The 16,779-nt window shown below is 47.7% G+C and overlaps 1 protein-coding gene across 7 annotated transcripts in view; it reads right to left on the bottom strand.

The window, feature by feature from the left end:
* Positions 1-3,412, bottom strand: part of AKAP13 (A-kinase anchoring protein 13) — a 205,516-nt gene extending 202,104 nt beyond the window's left edge. For 4 of the 7 annotated variants that reach the window (XM_063412788.1, XM_063412794.1, XM_063412791.1 and 1 more), the window contains exon 1: positions 3,359-3,399. The gene's annotated coding sequence lies outside the window, so the exon portion shown is untranslated. Of the gene's footprint in view, positions 1-3,358 lie in introns of all 7 variants that reach the window. The other 3 variants (XM_063412789.1, XM_063412790.1, XM_063412793.1) reach the window with 3 other exon arrangements.
* Between the last annotated feature and the right edge of the window lie 13,367 nt (positions 3,413-16,779).

The following is a 16,779-nucleotide window of genomic DNA, read 5'->3' as shown; positions in this document are numbered from 1 at the left end:
ATTATTCAGTAAGTACAAGGAGTGGCCAATTCCCTCCCCACAGTGAGATTGTTGACAGCTGTTTTAGAAGAGGAAAAAAAAAGCGAAGCATGACTAAGCTATTCATAAAAATCGCATTATATCCAACACCCTGAAAACAAGTTTTGTTTTACAAAAGGTGCAGGGCTTCCTGGACGTGACTGACCAGGTGGTACATGCCAGCTCTAACCAGGCTCCCAGCTGGATTATATCCCCTGTGGCAAACCCCAGGGCAGCAAAGAAGGACTCTATTTACACCAGAGCTATCAGCTGCTTTAGAACGTCACTCATTACCTTTATCTGTCCTACAGGTGATCAATGCAAGCACGCACATGAGCACTTGGCACCAAGCAGCACCCAGTAATCACAAGGTGCAGGCTGCAAGGTGTTTTCCTCCACAGCTTTCCACATCCAGCCTCTTACGTGCCTGCAAATAGGAGTTATCCTCCAGCTGGAAACTGTGCCAGCTGCCAACTCCCTATCCGGGACACTGGTAAAACGTGGGGCCACAATCACACAGGGAGCCCATATCAGGCCTTTATGGCCTCCTGGAATATCCAGCCTTTTGCTCAAGCTTTTAACTTCCCAGCAGTGCCTTCCACCAGTACAGCAAAGCCAAAAGCCAAAATAGTTCCTCCATACAAATCAGCTGTGTGGTTTAGCTGACTTCAGGCTATTTATTGCCTGCGTGGGGAACCCCTATAGAAACAGCATTTAATAGCACTCAAGTAGATTGCAGAGATAACCAGCTACAGTAATAAGTAGAAAAGCTTCCAAGCTGCTTCAAGGTCAGTTTTATTGGTGAGTGGATCACCACCAAATACCAGGCAGAGAAAACTGATACGTTGGTGTCCTGGAAACAGTGGGAAAGAAATAGGTACAGCAGGCACTGCAGCTCCTACTAACCATTTTTTTGTTAAGTAGCTATTTATTAAAACTTATTATTCCAGTAGAAAATTACATGAAAGAACCCCACTGCTATTGTAACACAGGAGCATGTGAACACCACCAATAAACCTACCAATTTTTTTTCCTCTAGGATAATTTATTGACTGCTGTTCTTAATTCATGCTTTGGATAGAATAACCAGATTCCTTTAACAGTACTTAATCCTCCTCTTAACACAGGAGTGTACCCTAGACCAGAACACAGCTTACTCACAAGTATATCCTGCTGAGAGATTAGTGAGTTCTGCATATGCCTGAGTCTCAAAGCTGCACTACGCAGACTGTGTTTAAAAACATCCATCATCGGATAGTACCTGGCAGAGCTCTGTTCCTATGAGAAGCTCTGAGTTCTTAAATGTGTTTCCCTCCTTTGATGCAGCGAAGCTGTAAATCAGGAACATCGAGCTGCTGCCTTTCTCTCTGGCTGCAGTCCCTGGCTGGACTCTCTCACTTGAACACGTCGTGTCCTCACCTCTCGGGCTATGCCGGCCATCCGCGGCCGCCGGAGCCGGGCAGGAAATCCAGGCTGGAACACCGTCACACAGCAGGGCTCATCCACACTACCTGCAGGGGACTCGTCATTCAGGCTACCTACAGAACCTGTCTGCCTGGCAGAACCCAGCATCCGTGCCCTTCTAGCAACAGCCCCAGGCTAGCCCGTCTGCCCAGCACTGGGCAGCGCTGCAAGGACAGAAGGGCAGCGGAGAGGCCCAACCCATGAACGAGGACAACTTGAACTCGTGCCAAGGGAAAACACATGCCCAGATGATCCTCACCTTGCCTAATGCACCCCTACCCTAACATCAGGCTTGTAAAAAAACAACCAAAACAAAAAACTAAACCAAATTTCAAGTGTGTGAACAAGGCGCTGTCACCGTGTCCCAAAGCACAGCCAATGCTCCTCAAGTTTCCATCCACAGGCAGGGATGTTATGAGGGTAACATCAATCTACTCCCACTACTAAGGTATGAATGTATAAAAATACACCTCCTCTAACACCACGATAAATGAATCATTAGTATCTTACCTTCAAGGACCCATGTCTAACTTGGTTCACCCTCACAATTCCACAAAAGCTCAGCAAAGGCGAGCAAAACATGAGAAACACACCCAACAAGGGACTCAAAGAGAGTCATCATGAACAGAATTAATGTAGCTTGGCCCTTTAAAACCGATTAGATTCCATTAGCCAAAACTCTCAGTACACAAGACATCCATAGATCTCAGACCAACTGTCTAAACTCAGCTCTGAAGCTACATGCTTTACATATTTCTACTGCATCGCATATCTCCATGAGTACCTAAAGTTTTACGGCTGACGGAGATTACAGAGAGCCACAGTGACCAACTGTCCTACAGCAGTGCAGGATTTCTAATCCCTTTATTGAATCCCTATCTGGGCACCCACAGCAGAATTGGTACAGCACACTCTTAAAAAAAAAAGAACTTTTTATAAATCACTTTTTTTCCCACTTCCAATCTCCAGCTAACATGAAGCACTGGAAAGGACACTGGAGCAGAACCAATTCCAGAGGTCAGCAAAATCAGATTCAGCAAATCCCCACTCCCTATATGACTTGCAGGGACAACACAGTCACAAAAGGTGGATTAATAAACCCCAACAGTTTATAGGTTCAGAAAAACTACTATTTCGTAATACTCATCCAGAAACTCCTGTATTTGCTTCAGAAGAGTCTGCACTCGAGAAGAAACAAAAATAATAATATTTTCAAGCAGTAGAGTGAACACATGAAATAGACCCGACGACAATGACCCTCTGAGTGACATCAAAGGCCATTGAGACCCAAAGGAGACACACACCAACACCATCGTGTTCCGGGGGACTCCTGATAGGAATCCCCGGTGACTTTCCGTGCAATAAACTGAGCTACAAAGTTGTGTCTGCGAGCCTGGAGGGGGGTTCCGACGGGGATATCCGCAATTCCAGCGTGGAGGGAGGCCGGGGCCGGGCGGGTGCGTGTCCCGGGCACAGCGGGGCTGTCCCCGCACATCCCCCGGCAGCGGGGCCGCCGCCCCCGCCCGGCTGCGGGGGGACCGCGCCCGGCCCCGGCCCGCAGACAATAGCGGCGGGGAGCAGCCGCGCGAGCAAACGCTCCAAATAAATGAAAAACTACCAAGAGCCGTAACACGAAAAGGAAGAAAGCCACGCGGAGGAGAGGGGCCGCCCGGAGCGGCTCCACGCGAAGTTGCGCGGAGAAAACCCACCCGAGGAGGAGGAGGAGGAAGGGCGGGGGAAGCGTGCGAGGGCGCGGGAAGGGGAGGGGGGCTCCGCACACCCCCGTCCCCGGGGAGCGCCCACCCCTCCGCCCCCGCCGGCGGCCTCCCCAAACTTTCCCCCACCCCTTCGCCCAACTCCGGCGGGGCAAACTCACCGCGGGGCCCGGCGGGCGGCTTCGCCCCTGGCAGCGGGGCCGGGAGGGAAGGGAGAGGGACGGGGACGGGGAGGGGGCGGAGGAGGCGGCCGGGCCGGTGCTCTCCGCCCGGGGAGGCGGGCAGGAAGGAGGGGAGGAGGGCCGGGGGCTGCCGCCTCGCAACCTGAGCCGCCGCCGCGCCCGCCCCGCGCCCGGCCCGGCCCGGCCTCCCCGCATGCGCCGCCCCGGCCGGGCAACCCTGGGCTGGGCATTGCGGGGCCGAGCGGTGGCACCGGGCATTGCGGGGCCGGGCATTGCGGAGCCGGGCGGCACCGACGGCACTCGCTGGGGCTGAGCTCCGGCCGTGCCTGCCCTGCGCCGTGAGCAGCCCTGGGGAAAGCCCCGCTCCCCGCCCCGGGGGCTTCTCCCTCGCCCCTTCCCGGCTGCTCGGCGGCTGCGGGAGAGGCGGCGGTGTGTGTGTAACATAGTGGTGCGGGTGTGAAAGCGCGCAGGCAGCTGCTTAGGCCGCGGGTTTGTTTTTATCGAAGGAGGACCTGGGGATTGCTTCATGCCTGGAAGAGTTCAAGGCCAGGCTGGATCTGGCTTTGAGCAACCGCGCTGGTGGGAGGTGTCTCTGCCGATGGCGGAGAGGTTGGAGCTGGGTGATGTTGAAGGTGCTTTCCAACCCAAACCATTCTGGGATTTCAGGATGCTGCCTTCCCAAGTGCTGAGCTCCAGCTGTAGGGTCTGTTCTGGTGGGTGTTGGAGTTCTGGCGCTCCCATTTCCAGCACTTAAAGCCTGTCCTAGTGCCCAGAGCACAAGCTGTCCAGCTGTGAACAGGATCTGCTGCACATCTGTACCTGTCACAAGCCCAGCAGCTCCCCTGGAGTCCCACCAGCCCAGCCTGCAGCCTCGTCCTGCTCCTCACCCTCTTTCCCGGTTCTCCTAGGGCTGTGTGCAGTGTGTAGGTTTGGTGAAGGAACATCTCCCATCCCGATCCCACGCCTTGCCCCGGAACAGCAGTGGAACAGCAACCCACCATTAGCAAATGAGCTCATGTGGTCTGTGGTCCGTGTGTGGCTGCGCTGGAGGAGGCCCTGCAGAGTGAAGATGCCTGATCTCTTGTGGTGGTGACTTGCCTTCAAGTTACCATTTTTGCTGGAAGCTCTTTGGGAATGTGTACATGTGGTGGCCCAACATTTCCACTTGGCTTTTTCTGCTGCACACGTGTATCCCGCCAGCCCTGGCAGTGGCTGGGTGATCATGTCCACAAAGATGGTATCAGTGCTGGGCTTAACATGTGTCCCTTCGTGAGAACCACCCCAAAAATACTTGACAATACTTTCCAGAGACCTTGCTGCTGATCAGAGCACTGGGTGAAGGCTGCAGGTAATTCCTGTGCATCATGTTCTCTGTAATGGGACAGAAATACCAACACTGTGTTCGATGTAGATTATCTGCTGAAAACCCTGCATGTGAACTTGGCATTGGCTTCCAAACTATGCCCTGTTGAGTCAGTTTAAAGCAACTGAAACAATAAAATGGTTTCAGTGCTTATACATTTTAGTCATTTTAGAGACTGGAATGTGCCAGTATTGTACACCCTTTACAATCAGATACAAAGCAGTAGGTTTTTTCTTATATGGGTCCAATAAAATAAGAACAGAGACTCTGGAAAAAATATTTTCCTTTGCCTTACTGCCATCTGTACCAGAAGGGCTTATGAGGCAGATCCCTTGGAAGTTCCCAGATCCAAGAAGGGCGGTCAGACACAGCGATGGCTCAGCAAAGAGCACCATCTAGTGAAAGGCCACGTCTTGACTGTCCCCTGCAAGGCACCGACGGAACAATGACTGACCCAGCCCAGCCTTCATCGCACCTGAAAGAATCGTGAGCGAGGTAGAACACCTGCCTAAAATTTTCCACAACGAGAACACCGAGATCTTTAGCTCTACCCTCTTGGTTGTCCATCAATGCAGTTTTCTTTGCTTGCCAGCTCCATCTTGGCAAATCAATCTCTGTCTTCTGCTGCCTCTCCTGGAGCTGACACAGCCCTGGTCTTGCTGTAGGTGCCTCCCTGTCACATTGTGGGGGTCAGAGGTCCCAAAGCAGGGGCTCCCTGAGTCTGTACCAGCTGTGTACATGCCCATGAACGTAGGCTCATATGTGCTGCTCTTGCAAAGAGTTTGGAAATGTTTTGGGCTGTCTTTTCAGCAGAAGAGTGTGAAGATCATCTGTCATCAGATGCCCAGGAGCATTTAGCATAGTCGTGATATTCCAGACTGGGTGGCAAGGAAGTTAGCATGGAAATTATTGAGAAAAGACAGTGCAGCAGCTTAGCACCAAAGCAGGAAGGTCAGCTGGTTGGCCCCATTCATGGAAGGTATCCTGGCCCATGCAGTCACAGAAGGTGAATCAAAATACAGCAGGGATGGTGTAATTTTCCCTAAGAGAAATATTCCCTGCCAAAGTGGGCTTCTCTGACTGCCCACAAATCCCCGGAGTGCCAGGCACTGGTGGTAACTCAGGAAGGGAATTGGCAAAGGTAGACAGCGCTGTGGGATGGGCAGGCAGCTCCCCAGACTGCCAAGGGATTGGACAGGATCTCAGTTTAGATTTGGGTCCAGGTTTCTCTGGCCTGTGGGTGGGCTCCTGATGCCCCAGGACCAGAGACCACCAAGCATGTGCCACAGGAAGGTTGTATCAGCCACTTCAGACACCCAGCCCCTGCTCTCAGCAGCAGTTAACACATCTTTTTACCTTGCATTTCCCCAAGATTAGTCTGCACTCTACTTTAGTCTTTAAATCATCCACCCCCAAATTCCTTATATCAAAATATCCTGTCTGCACCCACATAATCACCACAAACCAAAACAGGGAGGCAGTAGATTAAGGGAAATTTGTGCAGCACTCTGAATGCCAACCTCCTGACAAATCATTTGCCTTCAAATCATCTCTGACACTTGTTCCCCTGGGTTCCATCCTCTGCTATATGTCCAGGTCTGCTTTTCAGGCCTTATATTAAAAAAATAAAATATATCAGATGTTCTTTCATCACCTCTTTCAGGTTTTAATTTGTCACAAGCTTTGCTGCAGGGCTCCCTGCTTCTTGCTAGGGAACTGGATTGAAGTGTGAGTTGCAGTCGTGAATGAGACTGGAATTTGGTTCTGCACAACATAATCTGAACATTTGTGTGTAGTGGCATGAATTAGCAATAGGAGTGCATTGTTCCTGTTTGCTGGAAGTGAGCTATCCTTGCAACTGAATAGGAAACGGAGTGCAGTGCAATGATGGAAGCAGCAGCTATTAAAGATTTGTTTTCATCGTATCCAAGCGGCTACAAAACTGAGATACTGAGCATTAGTGTGGCTGACAAGAGTGTGTGGTGTTTTCTTTGTGTTCCTGATTGTTTCAAGCCAGTGTCTGATAGCTGAGAATAACAGCAGCTACACCTGGAGAGATTTTAATATAATTTTCAAATTCTACCATTATCATCTCTAAAGTCCTGTAAGAGGTGCAATCTTTGCTGCAAAACTATGGACTGTGGCTGAAAGCAGCCTTCAGGAGAAGTTAACCCTTTCCTGTGTACTATATATATATCTCAGTTAGAAAGTAAAAACTCTTAGTGTCTCACAATCTTCAGTCACTGGAGTTCACCCTTGGCACAGGTGATGGTGTGGAATGGGTGAATTGCAGTAAAACCCATCCGAAACACAAACACAAACACTACAAAATTAGGTTAATGAATTAAAAGCAAGTTCCCTGGGTTCTTCTGCCACTCTGTGGAAAGTTTGTGGGGCTCTGCTGGGAGGAGAAGGGGTGCAGGCTTGCAGGTAGGTGCCACCCACCACGTACCCCAGCTGCTCATCATGCTCTTTGTGGTGATTTCTCAATTCTGGGAGGCAGTGCTTATCAGTTGCTCATGCAGAAGTCATTTTAGTTGCTCAATTGGTGGGGCACATCTAGCAGGTCCACCTCTGCAGCTCACAGGGCCCCTCCATGTGCTGATAAGCTGTGCTAACACCAAGCTCTCTAAACTCCCCTTCACATATATCACTGGAAGCCCTGATATAAATACTGATTTTTCTTCTGGTCTAAACTTTGCAGTTACTGTTGTTTAAAGAACATGCAAACAGGTCAGGGAACATCTCTGCTGACAGCCCCAGCAGAACCACACCCACATGGATTTATGACAGGTACAAATCATTTTATTTCACTTCATCATTACATATCCTCCAGACTAAAAAAATCTTCTGGCGAAGTCCATGTGGTACCTGCACCTGCTGCCTTGCTACATCTGTGCCTGTAACTTCACTGAATCATAGAATATGCTGAGTTGGAATGGACCTATGAGAATTATTAACTCCGACTCCTGGCACTGTGCAGGACATCCCAAAAACCCCACATGGGCCTGAGGATGTTGTCCAAACACTCCATGAACTCTGGCAGGCTTGGAACCGTAACACAGAAACAAGAAATAAAAGCAAGCAAAGAACAAGAAGAGCTCCACAGATCACCTTTGCCATCCCACAGGGATAAGGTCTGTTGTGCAGGTGTGTTGCAAAAAAGGTGGCATTTCATCCCCCTCCTGCCTGGTCTAATAAATTATACCCAGATTGGATGGGGCCTGGGAGCAGCCTGGTCTGGTGGAACGCATCCCTGCCCATAGCAGGGGGTTGGAGCTGCAGGACCTTTAAGGTCCCTTCCAACCCAAACCATTCTGTGATTCTTGCTAACAGCAGCTACAGAAGTAACTCACACAGCCTCCTACTGCCTGTGCCAGACCTTTGAAGATCAGACAGTGTTTCCTTGTCCCAGAAGAGGCTCAAGAAATAACTGCAGGCTTGCCCTCCATTCAGCCCCGTGGGATAGATGGTAGATAAAGCAGGAGGGATGAAAGGGGACTTGCAGGCTGCAAAAACTGTCTTTAATCTCCTTGGACAGTTTTCTCTTTCACTTGGGCTTTATGCTTCGTGTTTTGTCAAAGCACTCTGTTTACAGCCATCTGCTCTGGCTATCCTGTTCTTTTCAATACACCTTTTAATTTAATACAGTTCTGTTTCTGTCTTCAGCAAGTGTTGTGCAGGTACGTGCAAAGCAAGGGATAGGCAAATCTGTGCCAAAAGGTTTTATTGAAGTATCAGAAAACGTCCATCAGATCAGTTTATGAAAGTGAATTATGTGGGACCCCAGGAGTGAAAAATGACAAACACAGAGAGTTAAGTTAATAGCAGACTAAGATAAAAGCTTTTATCAACACAGTCTATAAAATTAATCAAATGCAGTATACTCCCAAAAAATTATAGTCCTTTCCTCATCCCCTGTACTGTACTCAATTTCAGATCTAAATAGCATACAAAGTAGATTAAAATTAATCAGTACAGCAGATCCCACAGTAAAGCAACTAATCAGGAAAGTAACACGTGCATTTGCAACCAATTATTTATTGCCATCACCACACGTGGCCAGGATGTGAACACATATGGCACCCCTGGCTTCGCTTGAATGCATGCCAGAGCTGATGGGTGTATTTGCTTTTTGTGTGAGACAGTAAGAGAAACTGTCAACATCTAGGTCACTTGACAATATTTGCTTGAGTCTTGCAAATATTATGAAGGCTGAAATTGAATGTACAGTGTGGAAGTGCAACAGTATCTTTGTCTAGGACCTGAGTGCTCCATCCTTGACCTGTACTATTCAGATTTCCTCTGCAGGTATATATGGATTGGATGAGACCTCCCAAACTACAGAATGTGAGAGAGGAGAGTCCTCCAGGTACTGGCAAATATTACCAAATATTTCCAGCTTATCCAAACATGCAAGCACTTTCTCCCATTCATATCCTTGCGTGAAATACCTGCCCAAACTTTTTCTATGGATCTTCACAAACCTGCCAAATGAAAAATAAGTACCAAGAGAGATGCCTTCCTCAGGAAGGCAAAGGGGAGTTGTATGTGTTTCACAGAGATCCAAATGCAGAGTGGAAACTCCCATCCTGGACCATGCACTTCAGGCACATGAACAAAACCTATGGTTGAGCATGAACTGCTTTAAAAACTGCTCTGAATTTCCATCATCAGCCGCCCACCAACTGTTTTGCCAACACCTGTGTGTTACAACATGTACCTGTAACAGACTGTTGTGGTTGGCTTCATATCTTGAGAACAAAATAGACTCCTTTTATAGAGATTTCCAGTGCTAGAAAGCCAGAAAGTTCCTCAGCTCATCTCATGAAGCCTCATTTTCTCACACACAAGTTCTGTACCCATTGCCAGTCAGCCCAGCTCTGCAAGCTGACAAGCACCCACCAGATGGTTCTCGTACTTCTGCACCAGAACTGCTGATGTGCACAAGGGTCAGCAAAAATGCACCATGGTTTTCCTCAGCTTGACACACTTCCAAGTCACAGAAATGCACAAAAGGCCATTGAGCACCTCTGTTCAGCAGCACACACAGTTGGCCTGTTAACAAGTGCAGATCTCTCATAGCAGTAGGTTGAAATAACCTCAGTTCTCAGGAGGGGAAAAGGAAGCTGCTTTATCATGTGCTGTATAAAATGCTGTGTGAGTCCTAGGAAATCAAAGCTATGCTGACACAAATCCTAATGCCAGGAAGGAGATTTGGACATTCACTGGAGGCTGTGCATGTATGTAGTGATGGAATACGGTTCAGCATGGCAAGCTTTGAAGAGTTAATGCTGAATATATACATGGCTTTGGTAGGGTGGTTGTCCTTAATGCCACAGGGGGTTCTCAGTGAGAAACCCAGCTCACAGACACTCATCACTCCACATTCCCCAGGCCAGGAGAGCCATATAAAAACATAATTTCTCTATTCCCCTCTCTGCTCTCAGTTGCAATGACTCCAGAGGCTGCTGAGACAGCATGGGCTTGGCTGGCTATTTGCAGCAGCAGGCCTGTGGGGCGTGCAGGGAGATGGACACACTGCAGGGTCGGCATTTGGCCCGTCAGGATCTCCCCTCACTCTGTAACCTTAGACTGCCTCTCAATTATTTCTGAGGAGCTTGGGCTGAGAAGCCCATGTCAAGAATGGGGTACGGCATCTCTGGCATGCCAGGCTGAGCAAGTTGTGTTTTGCACCACTGACACGCTTTTGTGTGGCAGGGATCTCTTTCACACTAAGCAGCCGTCATACGGTATTTTTGATCACCACCTGCAAGCAAATCCAAGCAAAGCTCATTCCAAGGTCAGCTGGGTATTTCTGCAGACTTATCTCCAGCCCTGCAGGCTGCAGAGCAGGCCACTGCACTGGTCATTTAAACCTCTGGTAGATCAAACAGAGACAGAACTGATCCAGACTGCCAAGAAGGAGATTAGGATCAAACAGCCTCCTCCATCCCTGCAGCTCTTCACTGACAGGTGTCCAGGATGTCATTACAGCCAGCAGACAACTTCAGCTAATGAGGTCTTTGTCTTCAAAACTATTTTATAAAATTTTTGGTCAACACAGAGCAGTTAACCCATCCTCAGATGTATCTGAGTTTGCACTTAGTGAAGTTGTGAAGTTGTATACTATGGCATACCTGCTCTGGTAGCAAGGTGGGCTGTGGCTGACTTGGGTAACCTGCCAGCCCAGAGAACTCATTTGTGACCAAATTAATAGCCATGACATCTGAGAACTTCAGCAAAAGCTGTGTTTCCCTTTTTATTAGCTTCCTCCTCCCCACTGCCTGCCTGGGTTAGCTGAAAGGCACTTGTGTGCTTACAGTAACAGATCGGAAAGCTGAGAGGCACCTCATCAACCAAGATCACTTAACAAAACAGGAGATTAAATGCCTCACATAATTAAGGTCTCAAATATTAAAAAAAAACCCCTTTGATGCTACACAGATAGACATAAGATTTGGTTCTCGTCCATAACTATGTCCTTCAAAATCCTTTGCTTTGATTTTGGCTCTCTCTTTTGCACTGAGTTTTCAAATGTTGGCATCCATTTTGTCATGTTTGTCACAAGGCAGAGCATTGGTGCATGAATATATTCAAGGCCAAACCACATCTGAGAGATTAGTGTTACATGGGCAGAGAATCCAGTTAACATCCCTGAAAATAGCCCTTATTTATTGCACCAAGTTGAGAATAAAGGTGCCCATGGCAAACTTTGTCCTGCACAGCACTAATTGTCTTGGAATGGTATTAACATGAATGTTTCTCATTGAAGATACTGAAATTACACTTTTAAAAAATTGGGAACAGTTTATTTCAGTGGCTCATGAAGAATTGTTGAAAGCCTCTATGAGCACACACAAACAGATCTCTCCCTCTATCATTAATCTGATTTATCCACTAATCCAAATATCAAGAAAACTATTTGCAATTCCTTTACAACTGTGTAATTATTAAAACCACAGACACTCCTTCCACACAAAGTGTCTCATTCCAAAAATGAAACTGGAGGCTCATCCCTCTGTGCCGATGTAAGGCCCCATCAGGTTACTCCTGTAATCACATTCGGTTCCTTTTCCGAGCATCTCTAAAATAAAAAAAGGAACTGACTTACTCTTTCAGCTGTTGTAGTGGGCAGAAGAATAAAGCAAATATTGCAGCTTATGCTGAAATCACCGGACAAAGAAAATAGCCTGGGGTCAGAAGTTTACAGCTGTGTATGAAGACATCTTGCTGTGCATATATGAGGCGATTTGGAAAAAATCTGTACTTTTAAAACCATTTCAAAGCTAAGAATTCATGGGCAGAATTTGCCTGCTCATTAACTGTGACTGTATACGCCATCTGATAATTACTTCTGCAAATGTTTGTTTAAATATGTTTAGTCTCACACACAATTTAATTGTGCAAGATGTGACAGCTAATGATGGAAGAGCATTCACTTCAAAATATCAGGACTTTGGCTGGTATCTGCATCTTTGCAGGGTTCCAGTTTTTCCCATCCCTCCTCGCTTTCAGATGAATTGGGGTGATCCCCTCTTCTCATCTGCAGCCATTGCATCCTCTCAGCTACTGACATCACTCAGCACCAGTCTGGAGAATAACCTGTGGTGTTCCCTGCTCCTCAGACCTGAGCATGCTGCTTTCAACACCCATCTCTTCTAGCACTGGCAGCAAGAGCCTGGAAACTCAATGCCCTGCAGGCTCCTGAGGGGTTTTCCTAGCAGCAGCAAACATCTAACTCCTCACCCTGATATAATTTATCAGGAGTCTGGAAGAGAGAACAAGACACAGAAATTTAAAGTACTATGGAGGGTTTTGTTCTTTGTGCATAATGCTTTGCTATGAATTGGAACAGAGCACTGGGATGGTTATTAAAAAAGTAAAAATGAAGCTGTGGACTATCACCTCCCCTTACCTATAAAGGGTGTTGGTTGTTTTCAGTGGTTTATTTTCTGTATGGTTTGTGCAATATGGCAGATGGAGAGTGTGCTGAAAGGCTGAGTGAGGAGGGGAGCTGGTTCTGTTTGGCACAGAGAGACACATGATGTGTCTCATTACTATGGCTTAGTAGGATCACAGAAGTTAACATCCATTAGATCACATATCAGGCTTCCCCACACCCTCACACTACTTCTGCTACTTCAGTTAGTTCTCCAGTGTCTATTTTTAGTGTTTTATCAGTTGAACTCGAAGTATCTCAAGCAATGAAGATTCCATCCTCTTTTCCCCTTGGAGATTTCTGCCATCTAACACCTTGCAGAGCTGTGTCTGACTCTCCTGCCTGAAACCCTTTTCTTTGACAGCCATTTGTGGGTGACCCACACTCACTAGATGGAAAGCAGCACTTTATTTTCTTTGCAGCCATTACTGGGCTCTTGTTTGGCTCTCAGCCCCCCAGGGCCAGTCAAAAGCCATTACCTCCACACACGTGCACACCACATGCCTTCCCTGGGCAATTTCCACTCTAACTCAGCATCAGCTGCTTAACTCAGTGGTTGAAATAAGTACAAGGAATTAAAAAAAATAGGGTGTCATGAAGTCTCCAGGGGGTTTGCTGCCTCCTGAAGCACTAATTCCTAAAGATTTTAGAACAGTTCTTGCCGCTGTAGCTTTTTTCTCTTCCTGCCATCATAAGGATCCCAATATCTTCTGCACTTTTCTCATCAATTACTTCTTGACCCCTGGACTCCTGCCCAACCAGCCATTGTCTCTCCTTGCCACTTGCTCTAGAAGATTCTCTAAACCCAGCTTACAGCCCACGTTTGTGCCACGCTTTTAGCAGTGCAAGTCAGCAGTGTCCTCACAATAAACAGCTGGGCCTACTCTGGTTGAGTGTGCAGAGGCAGAAGGATTATCACCTCTGGTGCTTTGATGCAACAGAAGCAACAGCCAAACCCAGTTCAGTTTTATGAAAACTGAAGTTTTATGGGTTAGAAGTAGCATTTTAAAATTGTCTGAGCTATTCAAGCACAGCATTGATGGTGTAGCATCAGTGATCAACGTTAATTCTTCACCCAATACACCCACACCTCGATTCAAACTGGAAAAGCAGTGACTGCAAATATACAAATATTCACAAGGAGAAAAGTGTTGATAATTCTCTCTGGACCTAATTTCCTGTGGCAGAGGACTGAAAGTTTGGACTTATTTGCAACACAGCATGCTGGGGATAAGTGAGCTAGAGATCTCTTCCAGAAATGAGCTGCTTACACAAAACAGTGGAGCAGATAATGCTTGTGCTTCTGCACATGTCCTTTCTATTTAGGGGTGGAAGGAAAAGTGATAATTGAGGGTGGTTAGCTTTTGTGCTTGGCAGCACCTTGGCAGCAGGTTATGAAGTCACACTTTCAGTTGTCAAACTGTGAATGAGACTGTGCAGAGTCATAGATGGGAAATGAACAGTGACCCATCTGCATTAATAGCAGTTAATTAATACTTGCATTCAGAAATGTTGGAGCAGCTAATCAAAGAGGCCAGAATTACTGAACAATTTGTTAAGCTGACAGAAAGTCATAAACCTTATCCCTGTTTAGGTTGTGGCTCTGTGTGTCCTACAAGTTTGGTCACAAAACTGAGAGTACTCCAGGCTGAATCTACATCCACATCTAACAGCTCCTTCATTAGGCAACACTGCTAATTCCATGTCTGGATCCCAAAGAGCCCGTTGGGAAGGCATTTCCCCCACACATACACACCCTGTGATGACTACATTTCCACTTGGAGAGCAAAATGAGGTGTAACATCAGCTGGAACAAGCTGAATGTGCTCAGCCACATTTCATTATGACCAAGACAGTCTGAGGCACAACACTTCCACCCGAGTACACTGTGAGAGAGCACACTGTTCCCCCTGGTACTGGGAGTAACGAGATGATAAAACACAGGCACAAGGAGCAAGTTTGTCTTCATAAATCTGAGAGGCACACATTGAAAAAATGCCAGATTTCTGGAAAATTAACACCCTCTTTCATCCTCTAATGAAAAAGGCCCTCTGTCTCATTAAAAAAAAAAACCTTTTTAAACTATTCTGAAATTTATTGAAAGCTATTTAAAGAAATTAAGCTATTTTAGAAAGAACTGTTGACTTTACTGATGGTGCCCTACTTATTTTTCCACATTGCTGCTTTTTTTAGGAGTAGTTACTGGCATTTATAGTCACCTCTCTGTTCATTTCACTAAAGTAAAGGCATGGCTCAGCTTTCTTTTCACAGATCCAAGCCATTTCAAGCATCAAAGGCACCTCACATATTGCCCCACCACCACTGGGTATGTACAAGCAGAGCTGAGCTGTGGAACTGCAGAAAGGCAGCAATCTCTCTATGGATTTCATTGTTCAGCTCAATTTGTATCATTTTTATATCACCTTAGTAAACACACGGAAGGTTAAAAGCTTTGACAAGGGTCAGGTTAAAGCCACATCATCCCAGCTGACAGGGCTGGTGCCAGGTACTGCAGTGGACACTCAGGCAGGGAGCAGGCCATGCCCTGGTGGAAGGTGGACACATTTTTGAGGTGACCATGTCTGAGAGGCTCCAGATTTCATTTTGCTTTCTTTCTCATTAGAAAAAAAAAAAAGTTTTTTTTATCACATTGCCTTAAAGATATCTGGTTTGGAGTGCAGCAGCTCCTTGGGGACCTGCATTTCCTAGCAGTGGTTTCTGACGGCCTGTCTGGTGACGATGGTGATTTGGGGGCGAGGATGGGAGGGACACAGACACTGACATCACCCCTTTGCAGAGAGCAGAAAGCGTGGCTCTGACCCAGAGCTTTGCAACATGCCTGGGGATCCTGGAGCCAAGACATGACACCACAGAGAAGAGAGAAAAACACCCTCTGGAGTGAGGAGCATGCCTGGGAGTGAGGCCACAGCAGAGACCTTACGCATACAGCAGTGGCCTCTGCTGGCTCCAGTCAGGACATCAGCTGTGCTTCCTCCTGCTGCTCCTCTCCCTGCTCTAATAGGGATGCCTCAGCAGTGACCAGGCTCTGCAGGGCACAGATCCCCATTTCCCAAGGGAAAGCAGGATCCTGTGAAGAGTAGGTTTGCAGGATTCATAGTAGCACTCATCAAGATCCCAGAACTGGACTGGGAAGGGGTTTTGCAGAGCTTGCTCCAAGTTCTGGAGTAGAACCTGTGATGTGCTGCCTTTTGGGGCTGCACAGCCAAAACTGTGGCTGTAGAATTTTCCTGTGTCTGAGCCCAGCCTGAGCTCTCTGAGCCTCACCAGTCAGGCCAGGATCAGCACTGTGCCTCAAGGCACGATTAAGGTTCTAATCCAGCCCCACTTCTTCTTTAATGCTCCCCCAGCCCATCGTCTGTGGGAGAGAGGCTCCAGTGGAGGACAGAACAAGGGCTCCCTCCTGGATGATGGATGGGGCTGTCAGGAGCTGCCTTCCCTGATGGACCTGGCTGGTCACACCACATCTCTGCTGGGCACAGTGACAGGCCTGCCTGCTTTCACAGGGCAATGGGATGTGCAGGCAGGTTCTTTCACACACACATCTTCAATTCCAAGATCCATTTGTACCCAGAATTATTATTCTGATTCACAGCTCCTTTGGCTCCTGAATTTCAGATGGCTTTAAAAGCTGCTGTCACTGACCTTCCTGGCCTCTTTCTGAGGTCCTCACGGGGCACACCCCACACTGTGCTGTGTTTTGAGGAGAGGAAAATGCCAGCTACATCACCCAGGTTGGGTGGCAACAGCACCCAGAGCTCCCAGATCCCCTTTAGTGCCTTGGCTGCTCCTGCCACCATCCACTGTCACTGCTGTCACCCTCTGAGAAGCACAGACCAGGCAGCAGCTACTCTTTTAAGACCAGGTTTCTGTTGCATTTATGTATTTATGACCAGCAGCCCAGAGCTGCTGATAAACCCCAAGTGCAAGGGCTGTGGCAGACAGGCCATCACTGTGTGGAAGGCTGCCTGCATCTGCTCCCCAGCTGCTGGCTCCCGCAGGCCAGCCGGGAGGAAATTGGGTAATGTGGCCAAAGGCTTGTGGGAGAGCTGCAGCAAAGCTTCCCCCTGTATTAAG

This window comes from Prinia subflava, chromosome 15, assembly GCF_021018805.1.
Source record: "Prinia subflava isolate CZ2003 ecotype Zambia chromosome 15, Cam_Psub_1.2, whole genome shotgun sequence".
NCBI lineage: Eukaryota > Metazoa > Chordata > Aves > Passeriformes > Cisticolidae > Prinia > Prinia subflava.
Note: the sequence above shows the minus strand (reverse complement) of the source record. Positions and strands in the feature narration are given on the sequence as shown.